This window comes from Protopterus annectens, chromosome 10.part0 (assembly GCF_019279795.1).
Source record: "Protopterus annectens isolate FY-2018-M chromosome 10.part0, PAN1.0, whole genome shotgun sequence".
Classification (NCBI taxonomy): Eukaryota; Metazoa; Chordata; order Ceratodontiformes; family Protopteridae; genus Protopterus; species Protopterus annectens.
In genome coordinates, this window is record NC_056744.1 from 1254030115 (window position 1) to 1254048956 (window position 18842).

An 18842-nucleotide genomic window follows, 5' to 3' on the forward strand; every position below is an offset into this window, starting at 1 on the left:
ATGCCCTGTATGGACAGATGCCACTCGCACCAGGGAATGCTGTTAGCATGCTATCAAAGTAGGTGCAGGGTAAATCTGCTGTCCATTACCAGTTCCCACCACAGGTGGCAAAGACTTGCACATCTGATAATAATCTGTGTACACAACATGTCCAGACACCCCAGCTACAGTCCCACATGTCATTGTACATGCATGTGGGAGGTGTGCACATCCCAGACACCGTCCATGCCATGGACTAAGGAACACATACATGGCAAGTGATGCACGGCATTGGCCACACACAATAGTCACCCAGGTGTGGGGAAATGCAGAAACTACAGCCCTGAGCCACAATACAGACCATTATCATGTGGCCTGATCCCAAGGTATACCTATCACCTAGCCTTGTATAGCCATCTGGTACAGTCGACCAACACACACCTGTGCAGAACTGCATCCATGCATGTCAGTACTGGCACCCTGTCTGTGTGTGTGTGTGTGTTGTATGATGCATATGGTCACATCCACACTCACTACAACTCCCATTGGCATACTGAAGCATGCTGTCTGTCAGACACCTCCCCATACTCTTTGCCCATATAACCTCCGTATGACCCGTGTGGTGCATGTGATACCTGCGCAGTAATGTGTTGTGGCAATCTCACTAGTGATGAGCTGTAATCCTGGCCCTGCCAAGTGTGTCAATGTGTGTGCATCCCTGTGAGACTGTGGCACCTGTTCATGCAGACAGGCGCGTGCACTTCACCTACCATATAGCTACCATATCCCTGCTGCAGACGTCACTCACCATCATATACATGTTCTGAGGGCTCCACAACAGGTAACCTACGTGTCGCATCCAATAACTGCATAGAACTGTGATAGCACTACATAGTTGTCAGGGGTTTTATACCGTGTGCTTTTAGGTGTCTGACACAAACGTGCTTAAGTTTTACTTTCCCACCCCTCCCTGACTTGTTTTTGCCTCTGTCTGTCTCTCTTACTCCCTCACTGGTGGATGTGGAGACTTACACCTGCTTTGCTTAGGTAGCAGCATGTGTATTTTAGGTAATGCTCATGATCAGCTGATGGCCTCTGCACGAATTGCAGCCCTCCCCTAGCTGATTGCATGTGGAACAGCTGTGGTAACATTCTCATAGCCAATTGCATGGAAATGCACTTCAATATCTAGGAACATCAAGTTGATGTTGGACCTTGTCATTCACTGTGAGCATGAGCTCGATCTGTTGTTTGGCAAACAGCATCTCAGATGGATTAGGGATTTACCTCTGACAACATACACTGTGGAAACAGGCCAACACACAGGAGGGGGATGTGCCTGACCTGACTACAGACTGTAAGTGCTGCTAATACTGCATTTGGAGTAATGTTGGTTTAACAGGGTGTGTGCGGATATGGCTGTCCTACATGTATTAATACCTACCATGTCAGTTCTATGTTTATGAGGACTCCCCATCTGTAGGGTCATCTGCAGACTGGGCAGTGTGTGTTGACTTTGGTTTCATGTGTTACCCAGAGAGCATGTATCTGTGAACTGCAGAAGATAGTGTGAGGATTGCAGTCTGTAGATGGTGAAAGCCGTGACAGTTACTGACTTCATATCCCTCATAGGACATATGTTGCGACAAACCCTGTTACAACAGTAAATACATGATGTTATCACAGCAACATGTCAATATTGGCCCTGTGTATGTGCTTCCAACCACAACTCTGTCACCCTTTGTACATATGTCATGCATTGAGGTGCATATGTGCTGTATACCATAATTAGTGTCATCATATCTCATAACAAGCCAGTGAGATATCAGACTGCTACACATGTTATGTACAGTAGGGGTTATATTTGATGACATAACCTGGACAGTCTGTGGTTGTTTGTACAGTACTGAGGTATGTGTACTTATAGTGAATGTCGACAGTGTGTGTATTGTTAATATGTACCTTGGCCTGTGTACAGACTGCGGTAGATGTCATCATTCTAGGTCCCATCATATCTGATGTTACATGCTGCTCCACTGTATGTTACTGTATTGTCTTAATGTTTGTAGGGCCATACACACACATGTCCCATACCACAGACAGGCATCAGGCCACACTGTGTAGTGGCCCAGTATGTGTAGGGTTAGTGTGTGAGTGGCACATATGAGGATGGTGTTGGACAGATAGTCCATATACTGTAATATTATGCTAGCTTGCCATATGTGGTTGTGGCTGTATTCACATTGGTTGTGGTTATGCACTTTCACACAAGTGTATCTTACCCTGTGCTGTGACATGCCTGTAGAGCCTGCTATATATGCAGACACATGTGCATTCCCCCATAGGAGTTGCAGGCCAGTGTTGAGCCAGTCTGCCTGTAGCCTGCACAATGCTTTGTTACATACCTAGCAGCTTAGTGTACTTACCCAGTGAGATGTCATGTCCAGATACTTGCCAGATGTACTGCTGTTGGGCCTCACATAACAGTCATGTATGTCAGAGTGGTGGGATGCTGTACAGATTTATGTCAATATCTAGTGGGTAGTATGTGGCAGTGGCACCTCTGTACCAGCAGTTATTATGTGTCAGGACAGAGAGGGGTGTGTGAATTCATAACCTATGGGGGTAAATGTATACCAGTCATTATGTGTTATACCCATCTACATGGCTGTTAACATCCATATTGTCAGGCTTGGTCCACATGTTCTGCACTAAAGGGTTCTGTGTATACCTCTGGACTGTACAAAGTGTGTCATAATGTCCACATCTAATGGCCCATATTTCTGCTGTAGTCCACAAGAGCATTATGTGCTTGCAGTAGTACTGTACTACGATGTCCTTAGGATATCTGTCAGTAGCCAATGGTGCACATGTGAAAAGCAGTTGTGGCCTCCCACACACACCATGTCTGTGAAGACAATCTCTGTTACAGTAGCAATAGTCTACTAATATACTCGCTATACTTACCTGACATCCCCTTGCACTACAAAGTTGGGACTATAGGGGCTGAGGTAGGGCTACACCCCATGTTCATGACATAAGGTGAATATATATGTACATATAATTATCCAGATATCTGTATAGATAATTACATATGTACATATTGGCATATATAGATGGGTGTGTATATGTACATAGATATGCATATACACACCCAGATATATACATATACAGAGCATTATATGTCTACACATATACAGATAGTGATACATATGCACATATATGTATACCACGCTGCCATTCCTGCCAGCAGTCCACTGCTGTTTTATCCCCCACACATACGGTGGGGCTGGGGCCATATATGTGTGGGCTTCACCTACACAATACATGTGTGCCCATATGCACTCCAGAGGCCAGTGTATGTAACAGTGGTATATGGCCCTGTATTATTGAGTCTAGGGCAATGCACCATACATAACCTAGGGTGTTACAAAATGTGGGGGTATCAGGGGTGAGCTGCCTTAAGGTATCTGGATGTACAGTACCATACATTTCACCTATCTTGACATTACTTACATAAAATGGGTTACTGCAGGCCTACTGCCTCCTGCCATACAGACTGTTCTGTTTGCCAGTGTGCCTGTGATGGGGTCAGTTATGCCTTGTTATGTAACAGTTACATCCCATTTGGTCAACTGAAGTCTGTACCACTTAGTGATTGTGTACAGAGTGTGGACAGAGGCTGCTGGACTATACACCTGCATCATTTACTGTTGATTGTGTGGTATCCTGTGGTCCAGTCTGTCTTCACTATTGTATGATTTGGAGGGCTTGGCCTGGACAGCAACAGTTGTGGACCTTTTCAGACTACTGTATTAGTATAACTGTTTCACAGTTGCATTATTCTGTTGATATGGATGTCAGTGTCTGGTCAGTGACATGGCATATGCATGTGTGATAGTACACAAATAAAGGTGTTCCATTTCTGCAAACCTATGTGTGGTGTTTTGTCCTATGGGCCTCACTGTGGGTATATGTTGCAGGCACCAAATGTCATTTGTATGGGTGGCTCATCCAGTGTCCAGTTGTTAGGGTGTTAACTGTAGGCATAGTGGCTGTTCCATATTGTGTGCACCTTCTACATATGTATCTTACTGTACATACCTCTGTGTGTGTATGTGTAGTCACATGTATACCTATATATATGTAGATATATGTATATCTGTATCTGCATATATGTATCCCCGGGATGTTCCATGTTTTACATTTCCTATGGGAGGTTGACTGTACTGCATGATATGTTATCCATACCAACCTGACATCATACAGGTGGTATGTAGTACTGTTAACATCTTGTGCCCATGTCGTGTCAAGTCCTGGTTATGGGATCTGCAACACTTGGTAGTGTATTGCAGGGCAGACGTGTTTGGCTGTGGGGGGGTATGCGTATTTGTACAAGACATATATTGTTTGCGATCTCTCAACCTGATTAACAGTGCATGTGGACATATATGTTTTTGTTAATCTACTATTGCTATCTACAGATGTATGGCCATATATACCTATATATATATATATATATATATATATATATATATATATATATATATATATATATATATATATATATATATATATATATATATATATATATATATATATATATATATATATATATATATATATATATATATATATATATATATATATATATATATATATATATATATATATATATAAATATATGTATATATACATATATATATATATATATATATATATATATATATATATATATATATATATAAACTATGTCCATATATATCTACATAGATATATATATCTGCGTACATATATGTAACTTGCTTTGTATATGTAGACATATAGGTGTAGACATATATATGTGTCGATGTAGGCGTTTGCATGTATATATGTTCATATATATTTATATATATGTATATATTTCTACACACACACACACACATATATATATATATATATATATATATATATATATATATATATATATATATATATATGTTGTATCTGTTTAGATATTAATATATTTACACACACACACACACACACACACACACACACACACACACACATCTAAATGTTGGTATACATTTTCTGTACTGTTGCATGACTGGCTGGATGATATGTTTCTGAAAACATCAGATTTATGTATATCTGGCATGGCTTAGTGGCAAATCACTTTGTCTATGGTATGCAGGGTCCTGGGTTTGAGCCTTGCAGAGGCTGTTTATTTTGTTGCTGGGCAGAACACAGGCCACTGGATACAGAGTGATTAAGGCACTTTAAAGAAGTTGTGATCGTGTTTGCGCAGAGGTAAGCACTGCTAACTTCCGATTACAGTTTCCTATACTCAGTTAGCTTCAAAATTACTTAATCTGTGTAGGCAGTGCTTACCCCTGTGCAAACAGGCTTAGACCTGCTTACTGCTGCTTAAAAGTGTTTACTTCTGCACTACATTCTTTAAAAGAAAAGAAAAAAGAGTTGATAGGAAAGTGGTGAAAAATGGCTAGAAAGAGGGAAAGACAGTAGGGAAAATAACTAGGTCTGTGCAGGAAGGGTGTAGGGATGGTCCATAGCTGCCCATTTTTTCTACAACAATAGCTGTGCATATACACTGAATTTGAGGTAGATTTGGACACTCAAACCCCTGGGAGAGGGGTGAGGACAACAATACGTTGTGATGCCAATTGGACCGGATTACATGGATTCAGTGGACACATGTGTGAAATGGACAGCTAGGTATGGGGTGAAATTTTTTTGTGATGAACAGATTGCCCTCTTTTTTTTCAGGTGAGAGTGGGATGTTGGGGAGGGGTAGTAAGTATTCTTGGGGAGGTAGGTTGGATAGGTTAACAGACAAGACACACTGGACTCATACAGGGGCGGTATATGACACGTGGTGGGTAAACACCTTGATGGGGAGGGGTGTTGGGATATTGGAAGCCCACAAGCCCCCTAGTGGTAACAGTGGGACTGAGGTCCCCACCCTTGGGTAATCACCACTGCACCTTCACAGCCCCGAAGGTGGCTGTGCTGGGGGCTGAGCCGCAGAGCCAGGCTGACTCTCTAATCGTGACACGCGGCCCTCGAGCTGGCGTAGAAGATCACCGAACTGCTCGATGATTGCTCTATGTACCACGACCTCTACCTGGCAACGAGTGACAGGTGCCTGTCTGCGCCTACTCCCGGGGGGGTGAGCCCCTTCCCCTGAGGTGGGTCCACCTGAGGGTGGTGCAGGACCAACAGACAGGGAGGTCCGGGGTTGGGCCCCAGACATGCTGGTGCACGGTGCCATGGCCAGCTGAGGTGGAACAGATGGGTCCACTGGGACCAGCCTTCCCAAGCATGCTGTAGTGTTTAGATTTCATCATCATATATGGGTTAGTAATAGTCAACACATTACAGGGTTATGTATAACAGCAGGCATAGATATTCCCATTAACCCAGACACCAGATATGGCACAGATGCATAGCAAACAAAACACATGCATATATGGGACCACAGTGGTAATAAGAACAGCATGCAGGTACGTTGATGGCACCATGCCAACAATGTTGGAATAATTCAATATGGCACATGCATGGGAACCATTAAAATATTCATCAAACAATTGGACATTATTAGAGTCAGTACATACCAGTTGGGGTGGGTATGTTGATTATTGTTGGAGATAAGGTGGGGGGGAGAAAGATGTCAACTAACAAGTAGTATATTACTGTAGTCCACATTACTTTCTTAGTCTGTGCTGTTATCTGTACCTTACAAGTCTTACTACACTACCCCATAGCCTTATTGTGGACAGTGAAATGGCTGTCATCATCAGTACACATGAACTGGTTTTACCTGCAGTATACACCTCTTACCTGGTATACCTGTGGAGAGAATGTTTGTTAACACTGACTAACTGTTTGTACACATATGCCTGGATTCCAGGTTGATGTTTTGCACTATGCTATCCAACTCTTTCTGCACAGACTCTGGCCTTGTGTTGAACACATGCTGGTGTGCATGGACATATCTAGAATATTGCTGTCCTCCACCTTTAGTGACCTGACACTCACATATACATGCTTTCCTACACAGTTATATTATGTAGCACAGTGTGGGCAACAGTGGCCAGTGATACTTTTTTATTCAGAGAAACTGCAACACTCACAATCCCTTACAATACCAGGGTGGACAGTACCAGTACAGGTTATATTGGTCTGTATTTCCCAGCACAGTGTTCGTATCCAACATACCTGTGGGAGCAATGTGTGTTAGCACTACCTGACTGTTGCCACACAAAGTTCCATATTACACATTAGTATTATGCACAAACATCTCACTCTGTTACTGTACACACTCTTGTCACAGCTTAACAACATGGAAGTGTAGATAGAACATACTTGAAATATTACACTTTTAACAGTTTTAGGAGTTGCTTCAGTGACAGGTGTGTTCTCATGATGGTTGACAATCACTTGTATTCCCTGTTTGCTAGCTGCACATCTGGGATAATCCCACAGACTTACCAGGTGGACAGGCAGCAGATATGGGCACATATACTGGACATTCTGGCCTCATGTGTACAGTTGTAGTGGTATGAATCTGTATGCAGTCTAATTCCACTCCCAGGATTCAGATCATGGCTGTGTCTGCTCCAACTTAAACACTGTCCATCACAGTTGTGTCTGCTATATTGATATTGCTGTATATCTAAAATCTGCTTTCTGTCTTATTAATCCCCTGTGCATATGCATTCCACACTTGTATAACAACACCCTTATACAGATTTCCTAGAGAGTTATATGTTGTAGGACAGTGTGGGTGATAGTGATTTGTAATACCTCATTATTCAGAGAAACTGCATATCATTCTTGTATTTCTGGGCACAGTGTTGGTATCTGACAGACCTGTGGGAGGAATGTTTATTAGCACTACCTGAAAGTTCCCACACACAGTACCAGGTTCCACATTACTATTATGCACATAATCTCACAATGTTACTGTGCACATTCTGACCACAGCTTAACAAGTTGGTGTGTAAATAGAACATACGTTGCTTCTTAGTCACATAAGGTATTGGGGAGTTCTAGTGTGCTAGGTTTGATGTCATAGATGTGTGTCAATCAGTTGTATTCCCTGTTTGCAGCCTATATGACTAGGATCATCCCACTGATTTCCCAGGGGGACAGGTTGATAGGCAATAGATATGGGCCACTTTAATAGACATTCTCGACATATCTGTACAGTTGTGGAGTATGATTCAGTATGCAGACTGCTATCACTGGCAGGATTCGAACCGTGGCTGTGTGTGCTAAGTAAACAGCAGTTCACATCTCAGTTGTATGTGCTATTCAGTTTTTGTTGTCTGCATTTTCCCTGTTTACTGTCTGTGTGTGTCTCAGTTGTACTAAATGGCCTCTGGGGATTACACCTGTCATATAGAGGCATTCCTACACATTCAATTTATAGTGCATGGTATGGGTAACAGTGCTTAATACAACAGTACTATTACTTGATTGCAAATCTACATTACCATATAATATCCAGAATATACACATGCAATTAGACCTGTTTTGTCAGGATATTAAACTTTTATTGATATACAAACAATATGAGACTCTTCCTGCCATATTCTCTAATGTATGCAGCACTTGCCTTGAACAATACAGGTTTTATACAAGCAATTCATTTACTACTACTTTTATTTTTATTTCCTATGACAGTAAAAGCATGATTATTACTGACCTACCTCACATCGCAACCTCGCCAGGTGGCTGATGTGGGCCTCCTGGTTTGCGGCCCACTCCGTTGCAGCTGTGGGGGACATAAGAGGAATATTTAGCCATACCTACCCATGATATACCTGAGCTGGCAATTATTACACACATACTGGGGTGATACTTAAACACATCTGGCACATCCCCTGATGCCCTAGCCTCTTGGAGCCACTCCTCCAAGAGGTCCCCCTTCTGCCACTTCAGGTCGGCATAGTGGTGCCTGACCTGTTCACCAATTCTCGAGGTATGCTAGTGGCACTGGTGAGGTCACGGGCAAGATGGTCCCAGGCCTCTGCATTATATTGGGAGCCCTGGCACTGGCCCTGCAGCAGTCTCTGTACATGGTCTTTAACTAGGAGTCCTGCCATGACCTTGGGCTCCAGGATGCACCAGCGCTGCATCTGGAAGCACACTCCTTCTCCCCTTACTGCCATAGTGCCTTCAAGGGGAAGCTACAACCATTATGAGATGTATTCCCACCTCTTGGGTTTAAGTAGGGCCGATTTCCCACACTTTTCCATGATTGGCTGGTTTTGAAAAGGCTAAGCTATGGGCTAACCTGCTTACCTAAGGTTGGCATTGTTTAAAGGGGTATACCACTGGGCACAATGAGTTAGCTGGTCAACACATTGCTCACACCTCCTAAGCTGGCCTGTGCAATGCTTAGCTTTGCTTACATTAGACTTTAATGCCTTTTTGGCATTGTGTTATTATTCAGTACACCTTATATGTATGCCTGTTATTCCTGATTAATGTGTATGTACACTCTGTGGGGTCATTGTGTTTTATTGAGGACTTCAACACTCTATTACAATTATACCTCACTTCTGGGCTTACTGCTGTACTCCAGTTCACATATTTGTTATGTAGAGGGTTATGGCACATATGACTGTATACTGTTGCCTTTCACAGTTTCAGTTTGGTTATACTATCATGAGGACTTATTTGCTACTACCTTATTCTTCTGTACTTCTGTGATGGCTTGGTGGATACCTACTGGGATTATGGTGTATATGGTCCTGGGTTTGAGACCTGCATGGCTGTTTATTTTGTTGATGGGCAGAACAAGGGCCGTTGGATACAGAGTGATTAAGGCACTTTTGGGCAGTTATAAGCAGGTTTGCGTGACAGTAAGCACTGCTAACCTACCATTACATCTGCTTACAGAGAGTTAGCTTGAGAATTGCTTAGCCAGTGTAGGCATTGCTTACCGCTGAGCAAACGGGGTTACACTCGCTTACTAGTGTTTAGATATGCTTACTACTCCTTATTGGTGCTTAGACTTGCTAACTAGTGCCTTATTCATTATAACACTGACACCTCATGTGTATTTAGTGCAGTACTCCAGTTCATAAATATGTTATTTAGTGGGTTATGCAACAAAAATATTGGTCATAATGTGCTTTGCCATGTAAAATTGGATGTGCTGCAGTGGGACTCGAACCGGGAATGCCTGCTCATAAGGTGAATGCTCTGCCCACTACACTATTGCTCTGCTGCTTCATTTTCATATATCTTCCTTGTTATCTTCTTCAGCCTTTTAAGTTGCTTTAACCGTAGCTAAGTGATGGGCACACTCACGCACCTATGGTTAGCTGTAATCAGATGTTACAAAAAAAAAAAAAAAAAGGTTTCTTCATTTTATTTCTATATTCTGTTGCTGTTATACAGAAGGGGGACTGTTGGTGGGGATATGCGGTCTCACTCATTGCATTCCCCTTTCTGCTGTTCTACATTGTGGGGCATGTTTATTCTGAGAGCTCTGCTCTCAGACACACCCCCTGCACTCTTACACGCTCCATGTAAACCTAGGAGCTTGGGCAGCACGCATCATTAATATGCATGGCGTGCTGCTGTCCTGCTCCTAAACAGATGCTTCCATGCAGGACTGGCTTAGTAAGAAGATTAGTAAATCCGGGGGCAAGTAATACTGAAAAACACAAACTACCACGATTGCCCAAGTTTCAGGCTCACATAGAATAAAAAAGCAAACAATTCCAAATACATTTATGGTGATGGTATTTATACAGATGTGTTCAGAAAACAGTGCTATCATAACCATCTTCTTCATAGAAGAAGTATGCACCCACCACACATTTTTAAGAATGTAATCCGTAGTCAAGTGTTTAGGATGTCCAGGTTAAGTGCACTTGAAAGTGTTTACCAACATCACACTAATAACTTGAGAAAAGCATTCACAGAGAGAGAGGCCATCAGAACAAAGAAATTGCTGAAAATATTGAAGCTGTAAGGAAAGTGAGAGATACTAGTTCCAAACCCTATTTTTCTAACAAAATAACTAAGTTAAATGAGGCAGTAGTGCCACAAGATTCTGGTAAGGATATAAAGTTGAGAATACCCATGTTTTATGCAAGTGATAATGTTAGATATCAGACAGTTATTGAGAGACACTGGAACATTCTAATAATGTTTGAAAGTCTTATGGGAATTTCAGATAAAAAAACAGGTTTATATATAAAAAGATGACATCCATTAAGAACCATCTCTGCTACCATAACACTCATATAATTGAGAGAGTAGATAAGCGAACATTTCCCTTTGGCAAATGTGTTGTTAGCAAGTATATAAATGCTACCAATGTGTGTTTACATCCTGATCAAAAGAAAGTATATACATTTAATATATATGCAACCTGTAGTTCAGAACACATAATTTATTTAGCTTCTTGCACAGTGTGTACTAAATTTTATGTTGGGAAAACAGAGCCCTGTGGGATCACATAAAAGAACATGTTTATCATATTAGTAAGGGCAGCCAAAATAGTGCCCTTTCTAAACATGTCTTGGAAACAGATTTGACACACACATTTTTATTTATAGCTATTGGTAGAGTGTTTGAGAGTGCCAGATGTGGTGATATTAGAAATACTACTGAATAACTGGAAGCCAGATGGATAACAAGGCTCAGAAACAACTATTGGTGTGGGTTGAATGACAGGGTGCCCATTAAACCTAAACTAAAGAGTAGGCGCCTACACAGATGAAGTAGCAGTACTTAGTATAGAGTATCTGTGTAGCCACTGTTTTAAAAGGAGTTTATACTCATATCAGATATATTGTTTTTATTAATTTTGTATGTTTTTTAGTTAGTGTGCATAATGCTATGTATTGTTATGACTGTGTCCCTTTTAGAGTTAAGTGAAATGCATCATGTGATTTGTTTATTAGAGTATTTAATGCAGTCTTTTTTATTTTTGTTTGTATCTGATGAAGCAGTATAACCTGTGAAAGCATCCATACCTTTGTGAATAAAGAGATTTGAAGAACTGGAACAGTCTGCCATTTTTCGATTTACTTGTGTACTTGAAATCAAGTAATACATTAGGCAAAGTACTAAGGAACTACAAATCATAAGAATAACATTCAGAATTACTTAGGTGGATTTTGATAGGTATAGAATAATAACAATGTCTTGCCATTGTTTGTCAACAAAAGCTTCTTGAATGCATTCACAATTGCGAAGGTTTTATGAAACTTTCCAGATAAGTTCAAAAAGTGATTAACAGAAATGTTATCAGCAGTAGTCCACATTGTAGCAATGCAGAAGTACAGAGGCAATTCAAACTACATCATGGTAGATGAGTGAGATACAATATAAAGGTGTTCCAGAAGATTCTAAGGTCAATATAACTGAGTTATAAAAATATCATAATTTTTTATTTTTGTGATGAGAAAATCATATATGTCAGAAGCCCTCTTGCAGTTTCAAATTTTATGCCAAATGTTGATCTCAGACATCATACACATTTTATAAAAAAAAGAGCTTATATAGAAAAGGAAGCACATTTGCAGGTATAAAATAATCATTACAATGGATCAAAACATTGTTATATATCAGTTTTCAAAAGGCAAGATTTGAAGTCTGTTTCCATTTTGTTTTCTAGTCCAGTGTGTTCTTCAATTAATCCAAATAAACATGTCAAGTAGAAGCATGTTTAAACAATTCTATTAGCTGTATTATAAATATAAACTTTACTTACCCTAATAGTTGGAGGAGAACTGCTATCAAATTGACAATGTTGTTGTAAACCATGAAATTTATCCAGAATAAACATGTGCACTAATGGGTTTCTCAGTAATGCAGAATAAAATATTTTAATCATAAGTGGGTGTCCCGAAGGAAGATTTTTCATAATACAAAGTTAATGTGCAAAAAAAAAGAATAAATCTATGCTGCATTTGGATAGTGTAAAGTATTAAATTAAATTGATCAGGTATGGTAATTGCTTATTAAGATGTTAAGATTTTAAAGGTGAGGTTGCAATAAAGTTAAACATGAATTTAAGAAAAACATTGAAAGTTAAGTTCAAACTATGTATCCATATTATTTATAGAGCAGGTAATCTAAGATTACTAATATTCATTTCAGAAAAGACTGGTAATGCACTGAGACATATTAGGAGAAAACCTAATTCTAGTCCACATATGAACTTTCCAAGAGCCTTAGCATCTAATTAGCAATACAAAGCAATTTATGAGTTAAGGTAAGAAAATAATATAAATGCAAGACAATCCATGCCATATTCCTTAGCTAGAATGGCCTCCCTTTTACTTGGGAAGTCAGGCTTGAAGTATAACCATGAGAAATGTGGAGTGAGGATCCACTGGGAAATGGAAGATTGGTGGAATGAGCTATTATATTATGAATAGCAATGAGTCACCAACCATGTCCATCTGGAGGAATTATCTGAGCAATGGCATTAGATGCTGTGTTCTTTCACCTTGTGCTATTTTGACCTCTGAAACTTATGGTTTCTTTTTGAGTTCACAAAGTCAGTAAGTGTTTTCTCACACTTCATTAATCTTCTCAGTAGTCTGAGTCATTTCCTAAACTCAGATCACTGGTGGTGCAAACAGGTACTTTGCGTCTATACCATAAAAACATCTTAATTTTTGCATGAGATTCCACATGATTTTAGGAGCCAAAGTGATTCTGATATGTACTTCTAAAGCTCAGGAAAAACAATTTATGAATGTAGCACTAATATGGGCTGACATGAAAAAAATAAGGAAAACTATGATAAACTACCTCTAATAATATTACTTTATTTTCTTCCTTGTTTTAATCAGATTCATGCAATTTATTAAGGTTGTGAAAAAGAAGAAACAAAAAAAAATATTTACTAATCTTATAGGGAAAAATAAAAAGGTTAAGTTAAAGTACCTAAATTAAAAATATTGAGAATAGATTTGCTTAAATCAAGCTTGTAGTTCAGACTAAAGAAAATTATTGCATAAATGATACAATCTGGGGAATATTAGGTTTAAGACAGGTAGCAAAAATTATTATACAATGTTGTAAAGATGATCAGAATATTAGTTGTTATGGAAAAAAAATAATTGCATAATTAAATAGAACAAGGATCTCAAACAGAAATGACCATGAGGGCAGAATGAAGAATAATACACTCAATCTGGGGTCACATGACATTGCAAGAAGGTGGATTTAGTAATCAATTAATCACAGTAAAATAATTTTATAGGTGCTTTTTGACAAGTTGCCTGCTAAATACCAAGAGTCTCCCAATGAGACTCTACCTGTTCATACCCTCTTACTGGGGAATGAACCCAATACATTACAGTGGTGACAGCAGTCTGGAAGGACCATCATATAGGCAACCATGAAGCTTCTTTGGCAATGAGAGAGTTTGTATGATCTACTGCTCCACTCAGTTTGTGCAGCAACCTGCTCACATCACCACAGGAACCTGTAATACATTCCCCTGCAAGTATATACTCTTTTACTTTTGATAATAAAGGCAACCATCATACAGTGGTTTGGTGAGCTGAATGCCCCTGCCCACAGGACACGCAACATGATGTTGCCGCTCCTGTAAGGGATTGTGACTGCATGAATTATGTTCTGTCTTCTGCCAAATTTATCAATCATACCAGCTGCTAATTGAAATGAAGTCACATGGTCCATAGTCAGGGCTTTTTTTCCTCTATGCTATTTGCACTGGAGGTGGCAAATACAGTGAAATTATAAAAATAAAATAACTTGAAAGCCAAAGGATGAGTTGTGTCTTCAGCTCACTTTTAAAACACAGCAAATACAAGTCTCAGTTCTTTGTATAGACATAATGTCCAATAGACTGTACTTCTGAAAGGGTAGAATACCATTGATTGTTATGAAATCACATAAATACAATGGCCACAGTAATGTACTTAGCTTGTTGCATTCAGAAACATACAATGTCCCCAAAGTAACCATACAGAGTAACAACATAATATAAGTACACTTTGATTCATACATAGGTTGTGCTCAAAAAAGCATATCTGCATCTTGTGTACATATGTGATGTCTCATTTTGATGAAGGTGAAAGATAGTGGTCATAGTAATATACTTCAATTTGATGCACTCAGATATATATCTTGCCACCCCAGTTAGCTATAACAATGATTTCCTGTACTTTCACTCACTCTTTTCTTCTACAGCCCATAAAGATCAAGAACTTTCTGTGAACCTCCCTAGTGTTATATTATGTTAAATGTGAAAGCAATAATGACTTGGCAATGTGTTTCAACTTGTTGCATTCAGATACATATGCACTGTCCCCACCTCCAGCAAACCATATCAATGGTCATTTTCCTCAGATTGCAGAAGTTCTCTTTGCTGTAAATGACAGCAGTGACATCCTACTGGTAGAGAGGTTGACTGCCTGACAAAATTGAGAGAGTTTTGAGTTTGGAAATTGGCTCAGAAAACCAGACATCATTAGGGAAAGAGCAAGTTGACTTTTCCACATCACCCAGGTGAAGATTTGGCAGGTCCATGTATACATTAACAAAACCACACAGCAAACACTAAGCAATAAAGTCCAAAGCAACAGCCACAGATAAATGAATAACATCTTTATTCACCTTTCTAGCACATCTGCAGTAATGCCTTTAGCAAGTAACTATCCCATACAAAATCACAAAATATATATTCAGTTCCAAACATTTAACACATGAAATAGTTAACTATTAATTAATTAAGTACCTCCAATTATATTAATTATTTAACCCTCCCAGTGCCAATGTGTTATACTATAAAATATATGCAACTTCTTTATGTAGTAACTTATCCTTAAGGGAGACAAATTCATTTTTATTTAAAGTAATTTGTTCCAGAACACAGCTCTCTAAAAATATTGGCTTGCTTTGATGACTAGCTTTTAGATGCATATCTGGGGGGTTTTCATCATGCATATTTTTAATGTCTCTTATGTGCTCCTGTAACATAACTTTCTATGCCTTCTGACCTTCCCCCACATAAAACGGATCAGAAGGACATTTTAAAATATAAATAATTCTGTGTTACATGAAAATTCCTGATTAGGACTAAAGCTTATCCCATTTATCTTAGAAAAATTATTAACTACCTGACTACATTGATAAGTACCCTTTTTAAAAGAAACTTGACTACAGATATTCATATTAGGCATAACAAATTTGCTATGAAGTACTAAATCAGCTATGCTGTGACCCATTATAAAAGAAACATAGGGTCTATCACTAATTATTTTAGACAGCTCTCTATTTCTCAACAGCATAGGCCAAAAATGCCTAAGGTCTTAACAATATGTTCACTAAGAACCTTAAAAACTTTTACAAAACAAACCTCCATTTTACCATTACCTTGTTCCCTGCTATTAAAAATTTGAGATGTCCTGTGTCTACAAAATGGAAAATCATTATTATAATAATCTAAATTTTTTACTTGTCCTTGGGAAACAATCTCAACACAATTAATACATTTTTGTATAACTTTCTGAAGTATATATATATTACATTGTCTTTACTGTAACCTCTATCTATAAACATTTTCACTGTATGTTGGCCTTCCCTACCAAAATATATATCTTGATTACAAAGTTTACTCAACTGTAAAAACTCCCCATATGGCAATCAATTAATAAGTTGGGAGGTGACAACTCTCACCATGTAAAAACATATTCCCTCCCCTCATTTTTCTAACCCTCTTGGATTAAGATCTAACAAAATTCTCTTGATTGCCTTTTTGTAAACCATTACATTTCAAATTAAATCTATTATTTTCTAAGGAACATACAAATTCATAACCCTAATCAAAACCTCCCTTAAGAAAAATTAATTAATCTGTATATTGGAAATAGTTTACTACATATTCCTTAAATTCTTCTGATATATAAATTATATTTCAAACATAGCCATGGTTAACTTTGCATACATGGAGCAAAAGCTGCCCCCATGGCTGTGCCTTGAATCTGATGTAATATCTCATTATTAAAAATTAAGCAACACCTAATTTCCACAATATAACATGACAGTGGACTATCACCTAGGAAATATTGTAAGGATTGAATCCCATGTAGGTGCTGAATGTTTGTATACAAACTCTGAACATCCAACACCATCCAATACATATTCTTATTCATTTCAGTCCCAATATTTTATCTATAAAATTTTGAGTGTGTCTGATGTAGGAAGGGGCTCTCTTAGCAAATGGAAACAAACATTCAAGTAAAAACAACCCAATATTGTGAAAGCAATATGGGCAGGTAGAGACTATAGGATGCTCTATTAAATGGTCTAAACTCTTATGGATTTTTGGTAGATAATAAAATGTAGCTAGTTCACATCCCTGAACTGAAATCTTTTTTTCAACATCATTTTTGTCAAAGTAACCCACTTTCAAACCTTTTTGTAGTAATAACTCATACCATTCAAGTGCTTCATTATAACAAACAATATCACATCTCTCATGCACTTCAGTATTATTTAAGAGATCATAGTACATTTTAGCATATTGTTTACAATTCATAACCACAATTTTGCTTCCCTTATCAAAGGGTTTTATAACCAACTAACATGTATTACCCATGCTATTCAGAATTTGCCATTGTTCTTTCATTAGATTATATTTAACATATCTCATCTTTGCAAAATTCTTAAATAGTTCCTCTATTGAAGAGTTTATAGCTGTGAAGAACTGATGAGTACACTCATAAGTAAATGGGAGTATACATGTGCTGTTATAACTTACCTAGAAGTATCTAAAAAAATATATACATTAGGCTAAATCTCATTCCATTCCATTCCACCTCATTAGAAACACATGAAAAAAAAGCTTTCCTCTGAACTTACATCCAAAACCTCCCTGACCTCAACTTCTAATTGTTTATCACAAAAAAATTATAAAAGATGGAATTTCTGTATTAGCCGGAAAACTTCACATTTAAGGATATGTAATCGGGGAAGAACTATTGGCACAAAATTTAATCCCAAATTCAAAACAGATTCAAACAAGTCAGATAAAACACAGAAAGACATATTTACAATCAAGGTAGCAGTGTCATTGTTCAATCTAGCAACATTCTGTCTAAAATTATTGCCATCTACCTTTTTATATAGCTGTTTTGATGATCCTTCAAAACTATTATTTTGTCCCTGTTCATTCCCGCCTCTTTTCCTCTCATTCATCGATTTAATCATCTGATAGAGCAGTTTCCAAAATCTCTCTTCATTTGAAGCCAGTTCTTGAACAGGAGGTAAAGGGGGATAAACATCCCCATCACTGTCCCAATCTGTGAGCATCTCTGTACCTTCTGAAGATGCAAAAGAGATCATTAATAGCGTCTTATGACTTCCAGTCTGACATCATAACATAGAATGCCTGTGAGATATAAATTTACACACTGGTCTGATGTGATAACATAGAATTCCTGCAAGATTTGAATTTCCAGAGGAAAACACTGCTGCTGTTATAATCTCGAATATTCCTTTTTAATTTTTCTTTTTTTCTATCATTCAAATCCTGTCCATAAGACTTAATTTTATGATTCACATCACTGAGCAATGAATCAAAACAAGAGGCATTTAATTGTGAATTTAACTCATAACAAAGTGTTTGAGCCTCCTCCTGTAACTGATGTTGTTTAGCCATATCTCATTCTACCAAGATTTTGACCCACTCTAGTGAACACTTATGTTCTGCTGCAATCTACCTTGCTTTAAAACCCTGATTTCCCTCAATGTCTGAGTCCATAGGTGTGCTGGGACTTTTAAATGCACAAAGCCCCTGTGGTGAGGACTCATTTCTTGAAAAAGCAGGTTTTCCAGTTTTTTGCACA